Source organism: Nicotiana attenuata, unplaced genomic scaffold (genome assembly GCF_001879085.1).
Source record: "Nicotiana attenuata strain UT unplaced genomic scaffold, NIATTr2, whole genome shotgun sequence".
NCBI classification, from domain to species: Eukaryota; Viridiplantae; Streptophyta; class Magnoliopsida; order Solanales; family Solanaceae; genus Nicotiana; species Nicotiana attenuata.
The window spans coordinates 313,332-327,152 of record NW_017670606.1 but is presented as its reverse complement, the minus strand read 5'-3'; the positions used below and the strand labels follow the sequence as shown (position 1 = coordinate 327,152).

General features: G+C 48.0%; 1 pseudogene; it reads left to right on the top strand.

The window, feature by feature from the left end:
• Positions 1-10,926: 10,926 nt before the first annotated feature.
• Positions 10,927-13,526, top strand: LOC109241460 (annotated as a pseudogene).
• Positions 13,527-13,821: the final 295 nt, after the last annotated feature.

The following is a 13,821-nucleotide window of genomic DNA, read 5'->3' as shown; positions in this document are numbered from 1 at the left end:
GGGCATCTGATCTAATACAACTCTCTCATTTTTCTGGCTTTCTCTCTCTATATCTCTACCTCTAACGAAGTATCTTATTGGTAAACATTATCACTTTGCAATATCAGATCCACAACAATATTATCATCTTTGCATCTCTAGGCTTATTATATTTGATTATGATTTACCCCTTTACTATTTTTGATTGTTTTATCGCTTACAAAATATATCGTTAACTTTTGAGCCAAACAATTTGGCGCCGTCTGTGGGGATTTCGAGAATCAAAATCATAGTATCCACCTAGAGATCAACCAACTACCACTCTCTACACTACACAAAAACAGAAAAATGGCAGAAAATAGCACAAGATCGAAAGCCATATTGGGTGTCACTACCAATCTCCTGGGCCCTCTCAACGAGGTCAGTGACGGTGGCATCCTGAATGCAACCCCTAGCATCACACCAGGTGCAGAGATCTCACCTTCCCCATCCGAAGGCCTGACGATCTTGCACGAAAAAGGAGCTTCCACATCTGCGGCTACGGAAGCACCCTCAGCAGTCAAAGAGCTACTGGAAAGATGGCTAATAAGCACTCTAAGTGGCTTGGTTGAGAGGTCACCGCAAAATAACATGGTATGTACACCAACGGTAGGTACCACTGCTGCCGTGGCGAACCGGAAGCTACACTAGTAAATAACAGACCCATCGAGACATAGACCAACGATGGCACGCTAACAGCCATCCTAAAGAAGATGGAAGAAATGGAAAATGAAAACAAGGCGCTCCGTGGTCAGATGAAGGAACATCAGGAGAGGGTCGACAAGATCCGCGGTGCTCCCAAGTTGCTACCAAAACGCGACGTGGGAAGGTTCGTTGAACAACCATACACCGAAGAAGCTGCTTCTCACTCCACCCCAAAAACCTTCAAGATGCCACCCTACTTAAGGGTATACGACGGAACGACAGATCCCGAGGATCATCTGATCCACTACGTCACCGCCGTGAAGGGCAACGACCTATCGAAAGAACAGGTACCGTCGGTACTGCTGAAGAAGTTTGGCGAGACGTTGACAGGAGGGGCCTTAACATGGTACTCTCAGCTACCGGCTAAGGCAATATCAACGTTCGAGGAAATGGCGGATAAATTCGTCACAGCCCATGCAGGCGCGAAGAAAGCGGAGGCCAGGGTCAACGACATCTTCGCCATCAGGCAAAACGCAGGAGAAGGACTCAGGGACTTCCTGGCAAGGTTTAACAGGGTAAGGATGAGTCTACCAAACGTATTGGAAGGTATGGCAGTCGCCGCTTTCCAGAACGGGCTAAGCAGAGATGGTTNAAGAAAATAATAGCACAAGTATAACTTCCATTATCATCCAAAAATGCATATACAAAAGGACCTATTTACATCTCCAAATACAGTAAAACAAAATGAATACGAGTCCTAAGGGGCTTCGACATCCTGATCACCACCTCCCGACGGATCGCCATCTCGTCCACCGCCGTCCTCTGCCTGATAGGCCGCAGAAATCCAAGAGCCGGATTCTAGACGGTTGACATCTTCGGAGTTATAGCCCGCCCGGTCTGGGGAATCAGAACTATACCCACAGGTTTCACGAGCGACACGGACTATGCGCCGTTGCTCTTGAACCTCCACCTCGGTGGCTCGACCCGCAGCTAAGAACTCCTCGAAGACGACCAATCTGGCCTCGGCGTATACCCACATATCTATGCGCCTCACGATGCGTCATCCTTCATTCAGGCCTTGACGCAGCAGTCCGCTTGAGGACTTCAATCTTAGCCGCCTTGGCATCGAGTTCGGAGGTCATGGCGGCAACCTTGATCCGCAAATCAGCTAGCTTCCACCGCTACCCCACGGCCAACCTCCTAACTCTTCTTCCACAGACTGGAGTAAGAGTTTCCAGCTCAATATTCCGAGCCAGGGCGGTCATCAGCTGCTCATCGATCTGCTCTAACTCGGCCACCCTCCGCTTCAGCTGGGCCTCCGACTGCTCCAGAACCCTCACGGTAAAACCCGAAATTTTGGGTCCTGCTTGAGTAGGTCCGCCAGCGCTTGATGCTTGACTCGGCACCGCCGATATTTCTTTACCACCTTGTTAAAGGTGGCTGCCTTCCTTTGCGCTCGCCGCCCCCTCTCTATCTCCAAAATGAGAGTCTAAAAAAGAGGAAAAGGATGAAAGGCAAGTCAGCATGCATCAAAATTTATTTTACGATGCATGAAGAGAATCGAAAAATACCTATAAGGCCGCACCGGCAACCCTCCGGGATAGTTCCCCGTCGCTAACCCCTTGTAACGTTTCACGCTCAGCGGCCGCACATAGCAGGGTCATATCCGCTGCGGCCTGCTCGATGTGTTGCAACAGGTTATACCCCCCCGGGATCAAAATTCGACGGTTGGATCTACCTACCGTCATCCCTACACGGGCCGGACCCCGCGTTGACGCTTCCGCATATGCCTGGGCGACCTCAGGGCCCGCCCTCTCGGCATCATCGTCCGCCTCCCCAACGGCAGCCGACGAGCCGCTCTCCGGAATGCATGTCGGCCTGGCGTCGAGAACAGCCCCCCTATGGGGAGCTGACCTCCCGGAACGGATGGCATCCGCCATAAAAACTGGCCTTGACTCCCGACGGGGCTCGCTCGCCCCCTCATCTGCCGTGGCTATCCCTTTGCCGGTTATCAACCGACGTCTTTTTCTTTCCGGCGTCTCCTCGCTCTTAGAAGTCTCCTCCACAGTCCGAAGGGATGGCATCGAAGGAGTCGCTCCCCTCGCGGACGCCGCCACAGGCAGCGGTTGGGGAATCTCCGCGGTACCATCACTGGGCGAGCCGCAGGGTATGTATCCATCTTCAGAATCAGTCCCCGCCCCAGGTAAGATGACGATGCTCTTTTTCTTCTTCTTAGGGGCGCTCCGACCTGCCAACGCGAACAAGTCAGGTAACAAATACGTAGGGAATCCCCAAACCGTAGCCAAAGAATTACCTGACGGGCCGTACTGTCGAAGAAATGCAGCCCAGGTACGGCACTCCTCCGCATAGGGTATTATTCTTTCCACCCACGATTTAATGTCATCAACGAGCTGGGGTGGAGAAGCCCTCGCTGCGAATAAAAAAGAGAAGAAAGAAAAACAAAGGTCACAATGGCCGTATGGTCGAAAGCGCAAGCAGCACTGAAATATTCCATCTTTCCGGGAACCCCTCGGGATTCGACACCAGGTGCTCCGTCCTGATGTAGAAATATTTACGCCAAAAGCGGCGGTTGGGCTTATCATCGGCCTTAACGACCAAACCCTTTGCGCCACGACCTTTCAACTGAAGCATGGTACCCCTCAGGTAACCAGCGCTGAACAACTGTAAGAGGTGGTGGACCGAGATGCTGCACCCAGCCCTGGCCGCATAAGTGGTCATGATACGGCACACCTTCAAAGTATAAGGAGTGAGCTGGGCCGGATACACATTGTAAAAACGGCAAAGCTCCTCCACCAGAGGGTAGACTGGAAGGTCATAACCGATCAAGAACGGGTACTCATAGANAAGTGGAGAATGTGTGTGGATTTCACCGATCTGAACAAGGCATGCCCAAAAGATTCATTCCCACTACCCCACATCGACCAACTGATCGACGCCACTGCAGGACATGAACTACTGAGCTTCCTAGACGCCTACTCCGGCTACAATCAAATCATGATGGCCGAGGAGGACCAAGAGAAGACAACTTTCATCACCCACCAAGGGACTTACTGCTACAAGGTAATGCCCTTCGGGCTCAAAAATGCGGGGGCTACATACCAGAGACTGGTAACCAAAATGTTCAAAGAGCAGCTCGGTAAGACTATGGAAGTCTATATCGACGACATGCTGGTAAAGTCGACAAGAAAAGAGGACCACATCGACCATCTGAAAGAAACCTTTGAGATACTGAGAAGATACGGGATGAAACTGAACCCCGAGAAATGCTCCTTCAGCGTGGCATCAGGAAAATTCTTAGGGTTTCTCGTATCGCAACGAGGTATCAAAGTCAATCCAGATCAGATCAAGGCGATAGACGCAATACCGAGATACTGAACAGCAAAAAGCAGGTGCAAAAGCTGACGGGGCGAATAGCCGCCTTGTCTAGGTTCATCTCACGGTCCTCCGACAAATGCCATAAGTTTTTTAATGTGCTGAGAAAGGACAAGGGGTTACAGTGGGATGAGAAATGCGTCGAGGCCCTAAGGAAATTGAAAGCGTACCTATCCTCACCGCCACTGCTAGCCAAAGCCAACCCAGGCGAGCCACTGCTGGTATATTTAGCCGTATCGAAGGTCGCCGTCAGCGCAGTCCTAGTTCGTGAAAATGAAGGTACGCAATCTCCTATTTACTATATTAGCAAAACCTTAGTGGACGCCGAAACACGGTATCCACACCTTGAAAAATTAGCGTTGGCATTGGTCGTAGCTTCACGGAAGCTCCGACCCTATTTCCAATGCCACCCCATAAAGGTAGTAACGACCTTTCCCTTGAGAAGTATCCTGCACAAGCCTGAGTTATCAGGCAGACTTGCCCGATGGGCCATAGAGCTCAGTGAGCACGATATCTCATATCATCCAAGGAACGCCATCAAGTCGCAGGTACTTGCCGACTTCATAGCCGACTTCAGCGCAGAGATACTACCAGAGGCGGAATTGGAGGCACGCCGTGCTCCCTCCAATGCCGACCAATGGACTCTTTACACTGATGGCGCCGCTAACGCCTCGGGATCGGGACTGGGACTCGTTCTCGAGGTCCCCACGGGCGAAACAATTCGCCAGTCCATACGATGCCCCGAGATGACTAACAACGAAGCCGAGTACGAGGCTGTTATTGCAGGTTTGAAACTAGCCATCAACTATGGAGCTCGACGACTCGTTCTCTATTGCGACTCTCAGCTCGTGGTAAACCAGGTCACTAGGACTTACCAAATCAAGGAGCAGAGGTTGCAAAAATACCAATCAGAAATCCACAGGTTAATGACCGAGTTCGACGAGTGCCGCTTCGAACAAGTTCCAAGAACACAGAACGTCGAGGCAGAAGGCTTAGCAAAATTAGCCCCAGCCACTAAAAACTTCAACAAAGAAAGCGTGGTCACCCTCCTCCATTCAGCCATTGATCACCCCGAGGTACTCTCTCTAAATTTGACTTGGGACTGGCGCAACCAATTTGTATCCTATCTGCTGGATGGAACACTCCCCCTCGACAAAAAAGAAGCCAAGAAGCTCCGCGTACAGGCCGCCCGGTATTGCCTGATAAACCACGAGCTCTACAAAAGGACGTTTGGCGGACCCCTGGCCAAGTGTCTAGGGCCGCAACAAACGCGGCCAGTGCTCGAAGAGGTACATGAAGGACATTGCGGTGCCCATACAGGCAACCGCGCCCTTGTGCGTTGCATAATACGAGCCGGCTATTATTGGCCCACTATGAAGAAAGACGCAGCAGAATATGTCCGCCGATGCGAACAATGCCAAAAGTATGCCCCCATGATACATCAACCAGGAGAACCACTTCACTCGGTCACTTCCCCATGGCCCTTCATCAAATGGGGAATGGACATAGTCGGTCCCCTACCAGCGGGACGAGGAAAGGTATGATTTCTATTAGTTTTAACTGACTATTTTTCCAAGTGGGTGGAAGCAGGAGCGTACGCCCAAATACGCGAACAGGAAGTGATCGCCTTCATATGGAAAAATATTATATGCCGCTTCGGCATCCCCAAAGAAATCAGTTGTGACAACGGACGACAGTTTATCGGTCAGAAAACGACCGAATTCTTCGAGAAATGGCGCATCAAGAGGATACTTTCCACGCCATATCACCCTGCCGCCAACGGCCAAGCGGAATCCTCCAACAAAACAATATTAAACATACTAAAGAAGAAACTCGAGGACGCCAAAGGACTATGGCCCGAGCTGCTACCCGAAGTGTTATGGGCACACATGACCACACCCAAATCCAGCACGGGGGGAAACACCGTACTCGCTGGTCTACGGAACCGACGCGGTCATACCCGTCGAAATCGGCGAACCAAGCCTAAGATATTCACACACCAGTGGAACAAAAAACGACACAAACAGGCTCCAAGACCTCGACGAGGCTGAGGAAAGAAGAGAAATGGCCCATATCAGAATGGTAGCCCAAAAGCAACAAGTTGAAAGATACTACAACAAGAGGGCCAAAATAAGACCACTCAAGGTGGGAGACTATGTCCTTAAAGCCAAGACATTGGCATCCAAAGACCCGAGTGAAGGGAAACTGGGCACCAACTGGGAAGGACCCTACAAAATCACAGCAGTAGCCAGCAAAGGCGCATTCCAGTTGGAAACAATGGAAGGGAAAACGCTCCAAAACAACTGGAACGTTACTCACCTCAAGTATTTCCACTTCTGAAAGGAGTCTCCCGAGTCGTACTCTTTTTCCCTTACCCGAGTTTTGTCCCAATTGGGTTTTCTCGGGGAGGTTTTTAACGAGGCGACAGAGGGGACACCTGGAGATATTTGAGAAGTAAGTTTATCATATCAACCTCTCCTTACGACCTCCAGGCCGACATGATAAAGGGACTGGACTAGCTTGATCTCCAATGTATGAAAGGCTACGGCCATCTCCAATGTATGAAAGGCTACGACCATCTCCAATGTATGAAAGGCTACGACCATCTCCAATGTATGAAAGGCTACGGCCATCTCCAATGTATGAGAGGCTACGGCCATCTCCAATGTATAAAAGGCTACGGCCATCTCCAATTATATTATGGCTAAGGCCATCGCCGCCAACGGTCGACCTAGATTCGACTAAGGTGAGTAAACGACTCGACAACAGTCGAAGTCGCCTACATGGCTAAGGCCGTCAATTATATTATGGCTAAGGCCATCGCCGCCAACGGTCGACCTAGATTCGACTAAGGTGAGTAAATGACTCGACGACAGTCGAAGTCGCCTACATGGCTAAGGCCATCAATTATATTATAGCTAAGGCCATCGCCGCTAACGGTCGACCTAGATTCGACTAAGGTGAGTAAACGACTCGACAACAGTCGAAGTCGCCTACATAGCTAAGGCTATCAATTACATTATGGCTAAGGCCATCGCCGCCTATAGTCGACCCAGATTCGACTACGGTGAGTAAACGACTCGACGACAGTCGAAGTCACCTACACGACTAAGGCCATCAACTGTATAATGGCTAAGGCCATCGACGCCGATAAGTTGACCCAGCTCGACTATGACAGCGAGTAACTTGACGATAGTCGAAGTTGCGCACACGGCTAAAACCATCAACAAAACTAAGGCCGAAAATAAAAGGTACAGAAAGAAAAGAATAACAGCAAAAGTATAACTTCCATTATCATCCAAAAATGCATATACAAAAGGACCCATTTACATCTCCAAATACAGCAAAACAAAATGAATACGAGTCCTAAGGGGCTTCGACATCCTGATCACCGCCTCCCGACGGATCGCCATCTCATCCACCGCCGTCCTCTGCCTGATAGGCCGCATAGATCCAAGAGCCGGATTCTAGACAGTTGACATCTTCGGAGTTATAGCCCGCCCGGTCTGGGGAATCAAAACTATACCCATAGGTTTCACGAGCGACACGGACTATGCGCCGTTGCTCTTGAACCTCCGCCTCGGTGGCTCGAACCGCAGCTAAGAACTCCTCGAAGACGACCAATCTGGCCTCGGCGTACACTCACATATCATGCGCCTCACGACGCGCATCCTCATCAGGCCTTGACGCAGCAGTCCGCTTGAGGACTTCAATCTCAGCCGCCTTGGCATCGAGTTCGGAGGTCATGGCGGCAACCTTGATCCGCAAATCAGCAGCTTCCGCCGCTACCCCACGGCCAACCTCCAACTCTTCTTCTTTAGACTGGAGAAGAGTCTCCAGCTCAATATTCCGGGCCAGGGCGGCCATCAGCTGCTCATCGATCTGCTCTAACTCGGCAACCCTCCATTTCAGCTGGGCCTCCGACTGCTCCAGACCCTCAAGGAATACTCGAAATTCCGGGTCCTGCTTGAGTAGGTCCGCCAGCGCTTGATGCTTGACTCGGCACCGCCGATATTTCTTTACCACCTTGTTAAAGGTGGCTGCCTTCCTTTGCGCTCGCCGCCCCCTCTCTATCTCCAAAATGAGAGTCTAAAAAAGAGGAAAAGGATGAAAGGCAAGTCAGCATGCATCAAAATTTATTTTACGATGCATGAAGAGAGTCGAAAAATACCTGTAAGGCCGCACCGGCAACCCTCCGGGATAGTTCCACGTCGCTAACCCCTTGTAACGTTTCACGCTCAGCGGCCGCACATAGCAGGGTCATATCCGCTGCGGCCTGCTCGCTGTGTTGCAACAGGTTATACCCCCCCGGGATCAGAATTCGACGGTTGGATCTACCACCGTCATCCCTACACGGGCCGGACCCCGCGTTGACGCTTCTGCATCTGCCTGGGCGACCTCAGGGCCCGCCCTCTCGGCATCATCGTCCGCCTCCCCAACGGCAGCCGACGAGCCGCTCTCCGGAATGCGTGTTGGCCTGGCGTCGAGAACAGCCCCCCTATGGGGAGCCGACCTCCCGGAACGGATAGCATCCGCCATAAAAACTGGCCTTGACTCCCGACGGGGCTCGCTCGCCCCCTCATCTGCCGTGGCTATCCCCTTGCCGGTTATCAACCGACGTCTTTTTCTTTCCGGCGTCTCCTCGCTCTTAGAAGTCTCCTCCACAGCCCGAGGGGATGGCATCGAAGGAGTCGCTCCCCTCGCGGACGCCGCCACAGGCAGCGGTTGGGGAATCTCCGTGGCACCATCACTGGGCGAGCCGCAGGGTATGTATCCATCTTCAGAATCAGTCCCCGCCCCAGGTAAGATGACGACGCTCTTGTTCTTCTTCCTAGGGGCGCTCTGACCTGCCAACGCAAATAAGTCATAACAAATACGTAGGGAATCCCCAAACCGTAGCCAAAGAATTACCTGACGGGCCGCACTGCCGAAGAAATGCAGCCCAGGTACGACACTCCTCCGCATAGGGTATTATTCTTTCCACCCACGATTTAATGTCATCAACAAGATGGGGTGGAGAAGCCCTCGCTGCGAATAAAAAAGAGGAAAGAAAAACAAAGGTCACTATGGCCGTATGGTCGAAGGCGCAAGCAGCACTGGTCGAAGGCGCAAACAGCACTAAAATCTACAAGTAGAAATACTTACGTTCTGGATTCCATCTTTCCGGGAACCCCTCGGGATTCGACACCAGGTGCTCCGTCCTGATGTAGAAATATTTACGCCAAAAGCGGCGGTTGGGCTTATCACCGGCTTTAACGACCAAGCCCTTTGCGCCACGACCTTTCAACTGCAGCATGGTACCCCTCAGGTAACCAGCGCTGAACAACTGTAAGAGGTGGTGGACCGAGACGCTGCACCCGGCCCTGGCCGCATAAGTGGTCATGATACGGCACACCTTCAAAGTATAGGGAGTGAGCTGGGCCGGACACACATTGTAAAAACGGCAAAGCTCCTCCACCAGAGGGTAGACTGGAAGGTCGTAACCGATCAAGAACGGGTACTCATAGAAGGTGCAATATCCAGGCCGGTGCATATTGGCATAATCCGTCCCGGCCGAAACCATTTCCACGTGGTCCGGAATATGGTGCGTCTCTCGCAGATCATCTAAATGGGATTGTAGTAAAACGCTGTGCTCCCAGGGAAGATCAGGGCTTTTAGTTGGAAAATCCCTGCGAACGTGCGTCTCCTTCGGAAGGAGATTGTCTACGCTGAGAGGAACAAGGGCCTTCTCCGCCTTTCCCCCTTCACCACCGGAAGATGGCGGAACCCTAGACGGGGCATTATCTTTGGCCTTTTTATTATTCTGTCCGCGTTTTGTCATGATTATGCTACTTGAGAAACGAAGCACTGACGATAGGAAGTGTGGTTTCAACAGAAGTGGGAGAGTCCCTCACGAAATAACGGTTACATGAAAGGAAGGCAAATGAGTGTATCAGAAAATACTTTTCAGAGGCTTGAAAGTGGAATCAGATCAAACCTCTCTCATACTTATAAGGATAAGTTGCACAGGAATCAAAGAGTCATGATTCAAAACATGCACCGGAAACCAAAACGTCACTTCATCCTCTGAACCGCCTCGGGGGCAAATATAATGATGATGCATACAGGCAATGACATCATTCCAAAAAGGAAGCCACGCGCCAGCGGCTCAACAACGTCATATGTTTCACTTCATTCATATTGCCGCCCCTGGTCGAGGTCAAATTCTCCTAAGCCGAGGTTCGTATTTCCGCCCGTCGAAGACGCCCACCGAACGCGTCTCCAACGAGCGGAGGGACTAACTGTATAGGGTCAAATTTGACCCTCAGTATCCCTACGCTAGTGGGCACGCCCAATGAGTGTACGCCGACCAACGTAGCGGGTACGACTCGGCCGTGAGGACAAAAGCGACATCGTTTAGAACTCAGCGTCCACACTAGGGAGACGTTACCTATCTTTGTAACTTTTTGATTCTTTCGAGGAAGTTCTCCTATTATATAAAGGAGACCTCCACATTGTAAAAGGGGCATCTGATCTAATACAACTCTCTCATTTTTCTGGCTTTCTCTCTCTATATCTCTACCTCTAACGAAAGTATCTTATTGGTAAACATTATCACTTTGCAATATCACAACAATATTATCATCTTTGCATCTCTAGGCTTATTATATTTGATTACGATTTACCCTTTACTATTTTTGATTGTTTTATCGCTTACAAAGTATATCGTTAACTTTTGAGCCAAACAACTAGTTCACATAAAATTCCAAATGCTTATTCTTTTTTAAATTTGGTGCCCATTGAAGCTAGTTCACATAAAATAAAATCGAAGGACTAGTAAGTAAAGAAGAACAATAAAAGGATAACTACACACCCGAGATAAACACATCAGTTAGTAAAAAATTAACGACACTAATCTTGTTCTCCCCCAGTAAGGCAGCTGTGTGTGCCCCTGGCTGTATCTTCAATCAATGGCTCTTCGGAGCTCTCGAATTTCACTCTCTGTGAGAAGAATTGGCTATTCCGGCACCGCATTTCGAGCCACTGGATTCACCTTTAAGTTCTTCTCCCTTTCTCTCACTGTCGCCGTTTTCTTTTTCTTATCTTTCTCCTCTTTTCTCTTCATCTCCTCCGACGATACCTCCGATCACCGCCTCGTAAGTCCTACCGCTCGCATTTCTCCTTCTATGACTCTTTTCTTCATGAAATAGATGCTTATGTTGAATTATTTTATTTTATTTTATTATATTACTGTAATTTATTTTATTCTCTCAGTCACCGAGATCTCAAATTTGGAAACTTTAATTGTCTATTATCATCTCGTAAATGACGTGCTTTGATTAGTGATTGTAGTTGCTCTTCATTTTCTATGCTGTAATTTGAATTTTTGCATGCATTTATTTGTGCATTTATCTATGGCTGAAATTATGCATTTATTTGTATTAGTTGCTTGATTTTTGTTTAAATAGGGTTTCTCGAAGGATTTGTATGGATTTGGATTGTACCGTAGGTCAATTCTAGGTTTGAAATCGGATCCTTTGAAGCCAAGGCTTGGTCAGATCAGGGAGCAAGCAGATGACCACCGCGCTTTGGCTCTGGCTTATGCTTCCTATGCTAGAAAGGTGAAGCTTGAAAACTCCAAACTTGGCAGAGTATTTGCCTGAGTTATCTGGCAACTTAACGTATCTGGTCACAAAACCTCCATACAGTGTGTTGTTTGAGTCAGATGCTAAGTCCATTGATGAGTCGGTGCTTAGGCAGTTTGAGAAGGATGTGAAGGATCAAATTAAAGCCACTCAACAAGTTGTTGAAGAGGCAAAAGAGTCTTTCGATAATCAATTAAAGATTCAGAAGCTAAAAGACACTATTTTTGCAGTCGAGCAATTAACTGAGACAAAGGAACAAGGCACTTTTTCTAGTCTGATAGCTGCAAAGTCTATTCCGAAGAGCCTGCATTGTTTGTAAATGAGGTTAATGGATGAACGAATTGCGCGTCCAGAGAAGTATGTAGATGATGGGAACTCTACTCCATTGGAGTTTGGGGATCCTAAGCTTTATCAGTATGCACTTTTCTCTGACAATGTGCTGGCTGCTTCAGTCGTGATGAACTCAGCTGTAAAGAACTCGAAAGACCCATCGCAGCACGTGTTCCATGTTGTGACGATAAGATGAATCTTGGGGCTATGCAAGTTATGTTCAAGATGAAAGATTACAGCGGAGCTCACATTGAAGTGAAGGCTGTTGAAGATTATAAGTTCTTGAAGTCCTCTTATGTTCCAGTACAAGGCAACTTGAATCTGCAAAGATGCATCAATTTTACTTTAGTAATAAGCTCGAGAATGCAACCAAGGATGCCAATAATATGAAATTCAGGAACCCCAAGTATCTATCAATTTCAAACCACCTTAGATTCTATTTGCCCGAAATGTACCCAAGCTGCATAGGATTTTGTTCTTGGACGATGATATAGTTGTTCAGAGGGATTTGACAGGCCTCTGGAAGATAGATATGGATGGTAAGGTGAATGGAGCTGTAGAGACATGTATCTGTTCATTCCACAGATATGCGCAATACATGAATTTCTCACATCCATTGATCAAAGAGAAGTTTAACCCCAAGGCATGTGCATGGGCTTATGGAATGAACTTCTTTGACTTAGATGCTGGGAGTACCATTGAGGAGTACCATTCCTGGCAGAGCATGGTGAGATACAGTTATCTTCTTTAAATATCTTAGTTTCTAGATTTAGTTGCAGTCATAGTCTTTTCTATTAAGCGTATATCTCTCCCTCTCCCATTAGTGCTTGCAGATGTCTTGTGCTTCGCCAAATTGTGCATGTACTTACACTCTAGGGTTTGTAGATATTGTTAAAAGCCACATTGTCCTATTTCTGCATTGGGCTTAAGTTACTTGTTCCAGGACTATTTTTATTGCAAGTATATTCATTCTAACCAATAGAGCTGCTAATATCTGCAGAATGAAAATTGGACAATATGGAAATTGGGTAAATTGCCTCCGGGCTTTATCACATTTTACTCCACAACAAAGCCACTTGATAAGTCTTGGCATGTTTTGGGGCTTGGCTACAATCCAAGCATTAGCATGGATGAGATCAGTAATGCTGCAGTGGTCCACTTCAATAGGAATATGAAACCATGGCTCTATATTGCAATGAACCAATTTCGGCCTCTTTGGTCGAGGTATGTAGATAAAGAAAATGGGTACGTGCAGGCATGTAATTTCAACTTTGGTGATGATTGAAAGTATGCTTGATGGAGTTGGCAAGTGGGTTCTACAAGCATATCTCCAGTTTGGTTTGTCACTTCTCCTTCACACGTAAAGTCAGTACTCAATTTTCTACATCATGACAAGTTTTATGTCTATCTAAATTTTTGCATTTTTCTATTTTTTTTCATTAGTTTAGTGTTTTAGTTTTCAATTGGTTATAAATGATTATGATTCTTCGTGACTGAAAGAATTATTTTGAATACTCTCTTAATTCTGAAGTTTATGTGTGTGTGTACTGTCAATTTTCAGGGGAGTAATATCTTTTCATGATTAAGCAACACTTGTCTGGGAATCATGATTAGGTAACATCTTGTCTACTATAGTTATCACTTTGTTTATGTTTGCTGCCATTTGGTTTTTGAATTGGGATAATACATAAATCCCCCCTCAAACTTGTCCCCTTTTTTCAACTGCACACTTTAAATTTGCCCGAGATTTAAAGCTGGTGGTGCATCTCACCCATAACACCTTATTTTTCACGTCATTTTACTTTTGTAT